Raw genomic sequence first — 12,281 nt, 5'->3', positions numbered from 1 at the left:
CTCATGACCTCTGACTCTCAGGCCCACTGCTCTATCCACTATGCCATGCTGGTTCTCTGGGCCAGTGGTACTCCAGAGTAGGGGCAGCCCCCTCCACCTGCGTCTCCCACCTCCGACCTTCATAAGGACTGGGGAGCTCTGCGGCCCTGCCGGTCTGGAGGGGCTGTCCTTGTGCCTCCATCGAGGCTGAGTGAATATACATGGGAGGAAAGCACCAGGCTGGCATCAGATTGTATCATAGGACTGGCAGTGAGAGGTGTCACCGTGTTGTGTTGTAATTCAACCTCTTCTATTAAGGCTTGGTAGAATTACCATGACGTCCAGAGAGATTCATCATCCAACTAAATGCCTCATACAAATAGCACCTCCATTACAGACTGTGAGCCCGTTGTTGGGTAGGAACCATCTGTATATGTTGCCAACTTGTACTTCCCAAGCGCTTAGTACAGTGTTCTGCACACTGTAAGCGCTCAATTAAATACTATTGAATGAATGAATGAATGAATTACAGACCTTAGGTTTGAAAAGCATTGACCTAGTGGAAAGAACATAGACCTAGGAGTCTGAGGACCTGGGCTCTAATCCTGCCTCTGATGCTTGCCTGCACTATGACCTTGGGCAAGTCATTTAACTACTCCAGAAAATAAGCTCGTTGTGTGCAGGGAATGTGTCTGTTTATTGCTATAATGTACCTTCCAAGCGCTTAGTTCAATGCTCTGCAAACAGAAAGTGCTCAATAAATACAATTGAATGTGTGAATGCATACTCTGTACTACAGTGTCCTCATCTGTAAAATTGAGATTAAATAGCTGTTCTCTTTTCCCCTCAGTTTGTCAACACCCTTTGGGACAGTGACTGTCTTCACTATGATTATCTTGTATCTACCCCAGTGTTTAGTACAGTGCTTGGCACCTAGTAAGTGCTTAACAAATACCATCATCATCGATCATTCAACAGTACTGAGGGCTTACTGGGTGCCGAGCACTGTACTAAGGGAATAGGAAAGCACGATATTCTAAAGTTGGTAAAATGATAATTATGTTATCATTATAGTTTATAATTAATGATTAGATCAGAAATTAAGATATTATTAGTATTGTGTTGGATTTCGTTAACTGATGGTTCTCTTATTGGCGACTTGGAGGCCATTGGTGTCCTGAAAAATGTTTCTCCTGTCCCATGGTGTCTCTTCCCCACCTTCAGGATTTCCTTTACTCGAAAGTTTTTTTTTTCTCTCTGCCTTACATTTCTGGTGGAAAATCTATCTTAGGAAAGCAAAGAATTGAAAAGAGAGGGTGAAAATGGTGATAGAGCATTCCCAATCAATTATTCAGTCAACTAGTGGTATTTATTCATTCATTCAATCTTATTGTTTTGAGCACTTACTGTGTGCACAACACTGTACTAAGCGCTTGGAAAGTAAAATTTGGCAACAAATAGAGACAAATCCCTACCCAACAATGGGCTCACAGTCTAGAACACTTTATTGAGCACTTGCTACATGCAGGGCACTGTACTAAGCACTTAGAAAAGCACAGTACAATAGAGTTGGTAGACAAAATTCCTGTCCTCGGTGAGATAGTGCATCTTGGTGGCTATCTCGGCGGTTCTGTATTTGCAGCTCCTTATTGATGGCATTCATATCTTTATTGGTTCACTTATCCGCCTCTCCTTACTCTTATCATGACCGGTTCTATCTTTGTTTTTCTTCCCTCTTCTACTACTTGTAAACAACTTGCGTTTGCACAACTTTGCTGTTTGACTGTAAGTGATTGGAGGGTCGGAAGCACATACTTTAGCATCATGGTACTCTCTCCAGTCCCATGTACAGAGCCAATTGACAGTAGGTTATGACAGACACCATCCCTCTTGACACACCCCTTGTCCACACCATGTTCAACCTGCTTTTCTCGTTGCAGAAATGCCTCACTGTGACCTTTAGACTTTACTTTTGCACTAGAGACAGTGAGCTCCCCTCTATTCTTGCGAGTGTGGATGAAAAGCCTGCTGCATGGCTACCCTTCTTCACTGTCTGCTCATTAAGACACGTGATGTAGTAAGATGGCTGTTTCATTCAGTGCTTGTCTGTTGTTTGAGCCTGCTTCTTGGGATTCTAATCTGGGTGTAGCTTTTGTTCAAGGAGAACAACATCTTTCCTGGTTGCTGCACCTTTTCATTTCCCCATAAAGGAATTGATTTGGTATCCTGCTATTACCCATACTCCTCACATATCTTAGCATTAATTCATTCAATCATTTTTATGGAGAGTTTACTGTTTTTCAAAGCACTGTACTAAGTGCTTGGGAGAGCACAGTATAACAATAAACAGACGCATTCCCTGCCCATAATGAACTTACTCTATCAGGGGAAGCTATGGGTTTTGGGGGTTTTTTGGTATTTGTTAAGCACTTACTATGTGCCAGACACTACTAAGCACTAGGGTAGATATAAGCTAATTAATTTGGACACAGTCCATGTTTTACATGGAGCTCCAGTCTTAATCCCCTTTTGACAGGAGAGGAAACTGAGGCCTAGAGAAGTGAAGTTACTTGGCCAAGGTCACACAGCAGACACGTAGTGAAAACAGAGTTAAAATCCAGGTCCTTCTGACTCCCAGGACTGTGCTATATCCCCTGAGCCTTGCTGCTTCCCAGTATTTGTCACACTACCTCAATGTTTATGAGTGACTGCATACTTTATTGTTGATAATCTTGGTCTCACCATTTGATGTTGAGTCTGTTTTGTAGCTGATGCTGGGAGATTGTTTAGTAAGTCCAAGTGGTCTTCTGGGGTTCATCCAGGTGTTACAGCTGTACAGAAAGTCTAACATCCCAACGCTTTATGGACCTTCAGCTTGGTGTCTCTACCGATCTTCTGAAAATCTACTTGGGCTTTTTCAGTGCTTTTTCTCTTAGTATTCCTGCAAAATACAGTGAGCTCTGTCCTTTTCTCCCGTCATCTCTCTCCTTCACGCTGGAGAGAACTTGGGGTTCTTAGAAAGCTGTGTTAGGGGCTGAAGGAGAGGAAGAGGACAGTGATGGCTGTCTTGTCTGAATGAGTGGGGAGGACCTGCCCCCGTCCCTGGTGTTCCTTGACCCCGAGAGGGGGATGGTTGTCTGATGTCAATCTTAGGCCAGACTTGAAATGAAATTGATGACAGTCACAGCTCTTCCAGGGAATTTATATAAGGAAAATTATTTAACTTTAAAAAAACAAGTCACTTAACTTCTCTAATCCCTTGTCTGCAAAATGGGGATTCAATACTTGTTTCTTTCTCCTACTTAGATTGTGAGCTCCATGTGAGACCTTCCCCCTGCTTTCTAGATTGTTAGCTCATTGTGGGCAGGGAATGTGTCTGTTTATTGTTGTATTTTACTCTCCCATAGTAAGCTCTGAACACAGTAAGTGCTCAATAAATGCAGTTGAATGAATGAGTGAATGAAAAACAATAATGTGGAATTTGTTTGTGTGCCAGGCGCCATATTAAGCACTGTTGTACATGCATAAAGTGTAGGACACAATCCCTGACCCATGTGGGGCTCACAGTCTCAACCCCATTTTCCATTTTGCACATGAGGTAACTGAGGCACAGATAAGTGGAATGACTTCCCAAGGTCACACAGCAGACAAGTGGTGGAGTTGATATTAGAATCCATTGTCCTCTGACTTCCAGGTACTGTGCCATGCTGCTGACTCGATTCTCCTGTATCTACCTTAGTGCTTAGTACAATGCTTGACACATAGTAAGCACTTAAAAAATACCACAATTATTATTATCAATAACAATGCTGATAATGATAATAATGATAAAACAGGTCTTTGTGGAAACATTCAAAACTCCAGTACCATAAAGGTCATGGTAACCTTTTTTTCTTCACCACATGGAAACTCTCTGGGTTTGTGATTCTTCAGCTACTTGGATCCAATTTACTGAAACCCCTGAGAAAAATGTCTCTGAAAGTGTGTGGCCTAGGAGCCAGGGGAGGAAAAGGGGGCTCTATTTTATAATTGATAAATTATAATAAATTATAATTTATTATTAATTGGACAATCCAAGGCTTCAGAAGATATGGAATAAATTTACTTCTTCCACCTCAAGATAGTTAAAGCAAGGAAAGGCCCTTCTCCTTTCTGTCTTCTAAGTTGGTCCAGAAGCTTCAGGAGCTTGGTTACTTCCCTCAAAATATTCTAAGTGGACATTTTAAGGAATCTTCCTAGAGGTGAGCTCTCAGAACCTTTGACCTACTTATTGACCACTTTTTTGAGGGCCATTAAAATGTCACTTTTCAGCTGAGATAAAAAAGAATAAATCTGTAAAAATAATTAAGCTTGATCTATTTGATTCAGGGATCAGTAAAATGCAATTTATATTTAGGGTCACCAACAGTCTGTCTTTGAACATGCTGTTTCTGTTTTATTTATCTGTGACCTTGTCAGAGTACACTATAAAAGATTTAGTAGGCACGTTCCCTGCCCACAATTCGTTTGCATGCACATGTACATCCCATGTATCATTTTGCAACAGTCTGTCTGAGTCTACCCAATCTTATAGTGCTTTTCTGGGGAGATGTCTGATTCATTCCCCTGTTCCCTTGCTCCAAGGCCTTTGATTTCATTGACATTAGTTTGTCTTTCTGCATGCTGTTTCTGTTTTATTCATCTGTGACCTTGGGAAAGTATACCATAATAGAGTTGGTAGACACGTTCCCTGCCTGCAATGAGTTTACAGGCTAGAGGGACATCCCATGCATCATCTGTCTGAGTCTATCCAATCTAATAATGTTTTTCCGGGGAGATGCCTGATTCCTTCCCCTGCTCCCTCATTCCAGGGCCTTTGTCTTCCCTTCCCAGATTCCTGTGATCATGGACATTGGCTTTCAAGCCAGAAAGCTAATCAAAACTGAGAATCAGTGGATAGAGCAAAGGCCTGGGAGTAAGAAGGTTATGAGTTCTAATCCTGGCTTCACCACTTGTCTTCTGAGTGGCCTTGGATAAATTCCTTCACTTCTCTGTGCCTCAGTTATCTCATCTATCAAATGGGTATTAAGACTGTGAGCCCAAGGTGGGACAGGGACTGTGTCCAACCCTATTTACTTGTATTCACCCCAGCCCTTAGTACAGTGTCTGGCATGTAGTAAGTGCTTAATGAATATCACAGTTATCATTATTACTGTTATTATTATTATTGTTACTAATAAAATTCCCTGGACATAAAGGCATGCTCCTTGTGGGCAGGGGGCATGTCTGCCACCCTTGTTGTATTGTACTCTCCCTAGCGCTTAGTACAGTGCTCTGCATAAAGCAAACACTCAATAAATACCTCCAATTGGTTGATTGATTTTTTGTCACATCCATACCAGACAATGGACAGAAACAGACCAGTTTGAAAAACAGATTGCCTGACAAAGAACTGGATAAGTGGACACCTAAGTGCTGCTGTTGTGTGATTTGTTTTTGTTTGGTTTTGTTTATGACATTTGTTAAGCACTCACTGTGTGCCAAGAATTGTACTAAACTGTGGAGTATATACAAGTTATGTACCCTTCTCTTCTATTCTCCCTCCTTTCCCTTCCTCTCTGAAGCTGTCAAGGGAATTGCATCAAGCTACCACTGCTGTAACAGGTGCATTCTGCTCGTATATAGAAGCTACAACAATTTCCTCCTTATGGTATTTTTGCTGTTTTGGGGAAAATTAATAGAAATTAAAGAACATGAATGTCTCTAGGCAAAGTCAATACTAGCATTTCACTCATTTTCATATCTTTTTTAGACTTATGTCTGGCTAGGTAAGATGCAACTGTAAAACTTTGGCTATTTCTTAAAATTCAAGCAGCATTCACCTAAATGTGGTTCAGTGTGTTTTCTGCTGCGACTAGAGGAACTTCTTTTCTTACTCTCTAGCAGAAGAACAGGAAAAAAATTATTTAAAGACGAATGGCAAATCAAGGTGAAGAAAGCAATTTAAGTAATAATTGTCAGAGGATTTTGTTGCAAATGATAGACTCAAGGTGTTATTATCTCTATTACACACTTAGGAAAAAAGTGTTTTCCCAAACACTGAAATTCTACTGCTGCTTTTGAAAATTCTTCCTAGTATCTAAAAAGGTAATTAAAAACAAGAAGTTCTTCTTTCTTTAAATAACTGAACAGAAATCATACCGAATGATTATTTAATCTCCGGAGAAAAACTCTAGCAGTATCCAGGTCACAGGCATTGAATCCTCATTTTACAGATGAGAAAACTGAAGCACGGAGAAGTCAAGTGACTTGCTCAGTGTCATACAGCAGGCAAGTGGCAAAGCCGGATTAGAGCCTAGGTACTCTGATGTTACCATCATCATCATCATCATCAATCGTATTTATTGAGCGCTTACTAAGTGCAGAGCACTGTACTAAGCGCTTGGGAAGTACAAATTGGCAACATATAGAGACAGTCCCTACCCAACAGTGGGCTCACAGTCTAAAAGGGGGAGACAGAGAACCAAACCAAACATACTAACAAAATAAAATAAATAGAATAGATATGTACAAGTAAAATAAATAAATAAATAAATAGAGTAATAAATATGTACAAACATATATACATATATACAGGTGCTGTGGGGAAGGGAAGGAGGTAAGATGGGGGGGATGGAGAGGGAGACGAGGGGGAGAGGAAGGAAGGGGTTCAGTCTGGGAAGGCCTCCTGGAGGAGGTGAGCTCTCAGTAGGGCCTTGAAGGGAGGAAGAGAGCTAGCTTGGCAGATAGGCAGAGGGAGGGCTTTCCAGGCCCGGGGGATGACGTGGGCCGGGGGTCGATGGTGGGACAGGCGAAAACGAGGTACGGTGAAGAGATTAGTGGTGGAGGAGCGGAGGGTGCGGGCTGGGCTGTAGAAGGACAGAAGGGAGATGAGGTAGGAGGGGGCGAGGTGATGGAGATTGTCGAAGACTGAGCTCCTTGTCTTCCCTCCCAAACCTTGTCCTCTCCCTAACTTTCCCATCTCTGTTGACGGCACTACCATCCTTCCCGTCTCACAAGCCCGCAACCTTGGTGTCATCCTCGACTCCGCTCTCTCATTCACCCCTCACATCCAAGCCGTCACCAAAACCTGCCGGTCTCAGCTCTGCAACATTGCCAAGATCCGCCCTTTCCTCTCCATCCAAACCGCTACCCTGCTAATTCAAGCTCTCATCCTATCCCGTCTGGACTACTGCACTAGCCTTCTCTCTGATCTCCCATCCTCGTGTCTCTCTCCACTTCAATCCATACTTCATGCTGCGGCCCGGATTATCTTTGTCCAGAAACGCTCTGGACATATTACTCCCCTCCTCAAAAACCTCCAATGGCTACCGATCAATCTGTGCATCAAGCAGAAACTCCTCACCCTGGGCTTCAAGGCTCTCCATCACCTCGCCCCCTCCTACCTCACCTCCCTTCTCTCCTTCTACTGCCCAGCCCGCACCCTCCGCTCCTCCACCACTAATCTCCTCACTGTACCTCGCTCTCGCCTGTCCCGCCATCGACCCCCGGCCCACGTCATCCCCCGGGCCTGGAATGCCCTCCCTCTGCCCATCCGCCAAGCTAGCTCTCTTCCTCCCTTCAAGGCCCTGCTGAGAGCTCACCTCCTCCAGGAGGCCTTCCCAGACTGAGCCCCTTCTTTCCTCTCCCCTCGTCCCCCTCTCCATCCCCCCGTCTTACCTCCTTCCCTTCCCCACAGCACCTGTATATATGTATATATGGTTGTACATATTTATTACTCTATTTATTTATTTATTTATTTATTTTACTTGTACATTTCTATCCTACTTATTTTATTTTGTTGGTATGTTTGGTTCTGTTCTCTGTCTCCCCCTTTTAGACTGTGAGCCCACTGTTGGGTAGGGACTGTCTCTATGTGATGCCAATTTGTACTTCCCAAGCGCTTAGTACAGTGTTCTGCACATAGTAAGCGCTCAATAAATACGATTGATTGATTGATTGATTGGAGAGCCTTGAAGCCCAGGGTGAGGAGTTTATCAGGTCATATTGCTTCAATAAATCAAAAAATATTAATCTATATGTTCCAATCAATAAATAAATAACATGGGAATTTGCTCCTACAAGAAATTGAGTAGTTAGAAAATGTAAAATTTCAAGAGAGATTTTGTATTAACCACTGACCACCCCAAATACTTTTAACCCAGTTCCTCTCAGGGTCTGGGAGAATGACACCATCTTAGAATTGTCTTTCCTATGACATAAGTCTCACCTACGTTCAGCCCACTGCCCTGCCCCATGAGACCCCCTGCAGAAACAAGCAATAACTATGGTGATCCAGGGGTGGACCAATACAAAAGAAATGAAAATCCCACAAGAAAATGTAGACTAATACTCAATTTACCACCAAAGGAATTGAGTAAAATATTGTGTACCAGTACTTTAGTGTGATTTGAGATGATCTGGGATCTCTAGCATACAGTATTTTCATTTCCTGAAAAGGGTCCGTGTGATTTTTAAAAAGGAAATGGAAAGAAATTTAATTCTAGATCTACAAACATACTTATTTCCATTAACTCCTAAATTAACAGCAGCTGTCTTTTTGTTTCTCTAGACAGATTGCTACAGCTATATGGCTGAGGGGAATCAAACCAGGATGGCAGAGTTTATTTTTCTGGGCCTAACAAAGAAGCCTCAATGGCAAATCATCTTTTTTCTGATGCTTTTATTTTATTATCTTGTCACCTTGGTAGGAAACATGGGGATGATCACACTGATCAGAGTAGATTTCCTTCTTCACAGCCTCATGTCCTTTTTACTCAGCCATCTGACCTTTGCAGACACCTGTTCCTCCTCCATTGGTGTCCCAAAGATGTTGACTGACTTCTTCAAGGAGAAAAAAACCATCTCGTTCCTGCAATGTGCAGCCCAGATGTGGTTCTTCGGCCTCTTTATGGCTGCTGAATGCTTCCTGTTCTCTGCCATGGCCTTTCATCAATATGTGGCAAACCGAATCCCACAATGCTTTGTATTGTGTTCATGTTCCCAGAGGTCTGTGTGCGGCTTGTGATGGCACCTTACATGCTGGGCTTTCTGAGCATCACGACCCACACAACGTCGACCTTTCGCTTACCCTTCTGCGGCCCAAATGTCATCAACCACTATTTCTGCGATATCACTCCACTCTTAGCCCTAGCCTGTGCCAACCTCCATGCCAGTAAGTGGCTCCTTTTCATCTTGGCTGGCACCTTAGGAGTATGTAGTGGCTTGGCCAGCCTGGTCTCCTAAGTTTACATCCTCATTGCCGTCTTGAGGATTCACTCTGCCGCCGGGAGACGGAAAGCCTTCTTGACCTGTTCCTCCCACCTGACCACTGTCACCATCTTGTACGGTACTCTCTTCGTTATCTACATTCAATGCGGTGTTAGCCTTTCATTGACTATGAATACAGTGGTGTCTGCCTTCTACACAGCCATCATACCCATGTTAAATCTCCTGATCTATAGCTTGAGAACAAGGAGGTGAAAGATTCCCTCTGTTGGACTTTTAAAAGGAAGATGGTTCTCTACAGGTAAGTAAGAGAGCTATGATTGTGCCATTTCTCTCAGAAGGAAATCTTCTGAATATACTCAGTGGCTGGGGTTCTTTCCTAACTGCTGCTTGTAGCAAACCGCCACCTCTAATAATAATAATAATAATAACAATAATGATATTTGATAAGTACTCACTCTGTGCCAAGCACTGTTCTAAACGCTGGGGTAGATACAAAGTAATCAGGTTGTCCCAAATGGAGTTCACTGACTTAATCCCCATTTTACAGGTAACTGAGGCACAGAGAAGTTAAGTTACTTGCCCAAGGTCACACAGACGACGAGTGGGAGAGGCAGGATTAGAACCCACGTCCTCTGACTCCCAAGCCCCTACTCTTTCCACTAAGCCACGTTGCTTCTCTAGACTGTCAGCTTGTTGTGGGCAGGGAATGTGCCTGTTATATGGTTGTGTTGTACTCTCCCAAGAACTTAGTACAAAGCCCTGTACATAGTAAACACTCAGTAAATATGATTGATTGACTGTAAACTCGTTGTGAGCAGGGAACATGTTTACCAACTCTGTTGTATTGCACTCTCCCAAGTGTTTAGTAATGCAGTGCTGTGCACACAGTAAGTGCTTAATAAATACCACTAATTGATTGATTGCAGAGATCTATCAGTAGCAGTGCAGTGCAATGACAGTACAGACCAGTATCCTTAGGCTGTGAGCTCTATGACCAACCTGTTTACCTTGTAATAATAATAATAATAATGGTATTTATTAAGTGCTTGCTATGTGCAAAGCACTGTTCCAAGCACTGTGGAGGTTACAAGATGATCAGGTTGTCCCACAGGGGGCTCACAGTCTTAATCCCCATTTTACAGATGAGGTAACTGATGCACAGAGAAGTTAAGTGACTCGCCCAAAGTCACACAGCTGACAATTGGCAGAGCCGTGATTTGAACCCATGACCTCTGACTCCAAAGCCCGGGATCCTTCCACTGAGCCACGCTGCTTGCATCTACCCCTGTCCTTGGTACAGTGCCTGGAACACAGTAAGAACTTAACAAATACCAGAGAGGTCCTAACAGAAACAGGCCTCTTAATACGATAATAATAATAATAATAATGTACTTGTTAAGCACTTACTATTTGTCAAGCACTGCTCTAAGCACTGGGGAGGATACAAAATAATCAGGTTGGACTCAGTCCACAGAGGACTCATAGTTTAAGTAGGAAGCGTGGGGTTTAATCTCCATTTTGTGGATGAGGAAACTGAGGGACAGAGTGACTTGCCCAAGGTCACACAGCATATAAGTAGCAGACTTTGAATTAGAATCCAGGTCCTCTGACTCCCAGGTACATACCCTATCCAATAGGAGATACGCTTCCCACATTCTTCAATCAATTGTATCTGCTAAGTTCTTAGTATCTACTAGGTTCTTAGTGTGTGCAGAGTACTGTACTTGACACTTGGGAGAGTAGCAAAATTATTATTACCTGTTATTGTCAGATAAACACAAAGTCACATAAACAAATTACATAAAAAGTCACATAAACAAAAATCTTCAAGAGAGAATTGCTAGAAATCACGATAATATTTTCATAGTTTTCATAGAACCTCAAATCACTGAAGCTTGAGGTTCTTTAGAGAATGTGTCTCAGGATATGAAGCTGAAGGAGTGGGAGGCAGCTTCAGAGATAACAGTAAATTCCTGAAGAGAGATGTGGGAATGTCCCAGAGCAAGAAATTCAGATCTGGCAACATAATTAGCAAAGTTTTCTGTTCCATCTCTCAAGAAATGCATCTGGTGCCTGAGGGATCTAGGCTGTCAAGCCCCTCTGTTGGGATTAGGTTGTGGTTGATTAGCGGCAGATGTATAAGAGAATGAAGGTCAACACTGAGAAACAGTAAAATTAGGAAGAACCTTCCTATCGTTTCTATGTACATTGTGGTGAGAGTCAGACAGGGAGGGTACCAGAGAACGACTTTGGTGAGTAATATGCAACTTCAGATATTTCATAGGTATCTTTGAAGGATAAAACTGAAGTTTGACTGGACTAAATTATTTGATTCAAATTATTAGTTGTTTCTAAGTGGGTTAACTATCACCGAAGAAGCTTTAACTGTTCCAGGGTTTGCGACAGGTTGATCTTTGTGAATATCACTGTTCAAGAACGAGAAGCTATGTGGCCTAATGAATAGAGCACAGGTCTTAGGAGTGAGAAGGACCTGGGTTCTAATCTCCGCTCCACCACTCATCTGTTGTGTTATCTTGGACAAGCCTCTTAACTTCTTTGTGCCTCATTTACCTCATTTATAAAATGGGGATTAATTATATGAGCCCCATATGTGACATGGACTGTGTCCAACCTGATCTTCTTGTAATCTACCCCAGAGCGTAGTACAATGCCTGGCACATAATAAGGGCTTAACAGATACTAAACAAACAAAAAGTGTTCTCAACTTCATTTTAAATCCCATAAAAGGTGCTTTGGAAAACTTGGAGTCCATCTATTGGACTTGTGGAGAGGAGACAGGGGGACCATAGTGCAATTATTTGTGTGTCTATCATTCAAGAGTATTTACTGAGTGCTCACTGTGTGTACAGCATAGTTCTACACTCTTGAGATGCAGAAGGAGAACACTGAGAAAGACCAGCCATGGAAATAAGAAAAGAACCATGGGAGAACTACATCAGTAAAATCAAGGTTTGACCTTGTTTCCACTAAATTGTAAGCTCCATGAGAATAGGGATTGTATCTACCAATTCTATTATATTGTCCTCTCCAAG

The 12,281-nt window shown here is 42.5% G+C and overlaps 1 pseudogene; it reads left to right on the top strand.

Moving 5' to 3' along the window:
- Positions 1 to 8,587: 8,587 nt before the first annotated feature.
- On the top strand, positions 8,588 to 11,692 carry LOC119922138 (annotated as a pseudogene).
- Positions 11,693 to 12,281: the final 589 nt, after the last annotated feature.

The sequence above is a fragment of the Tachyglossus aculeatus genome, unplaced genomic scaffold, assembly GCF_015852505.1.
Source record: "Tachyglossus aculeatus isolate mTacAcu1 unplaced genomic scaffold, mTacAcu1.pri SUPER_6_unloc_5, whole genome shotgun sequence".
In the NCBI taxonomy this organism is placed as follows: Eukaryota; Metazoa; Chordata; class Mammalia; order Monotremata; family Tachyglossidae; genus Tachyglossus; species Tachyglossus aculeatus.
The sequence above is the reverse complement of the archived record's forward strand: the minus strand, read 5'-3'. Positions and strand labels throughout refer to the sequence as shown.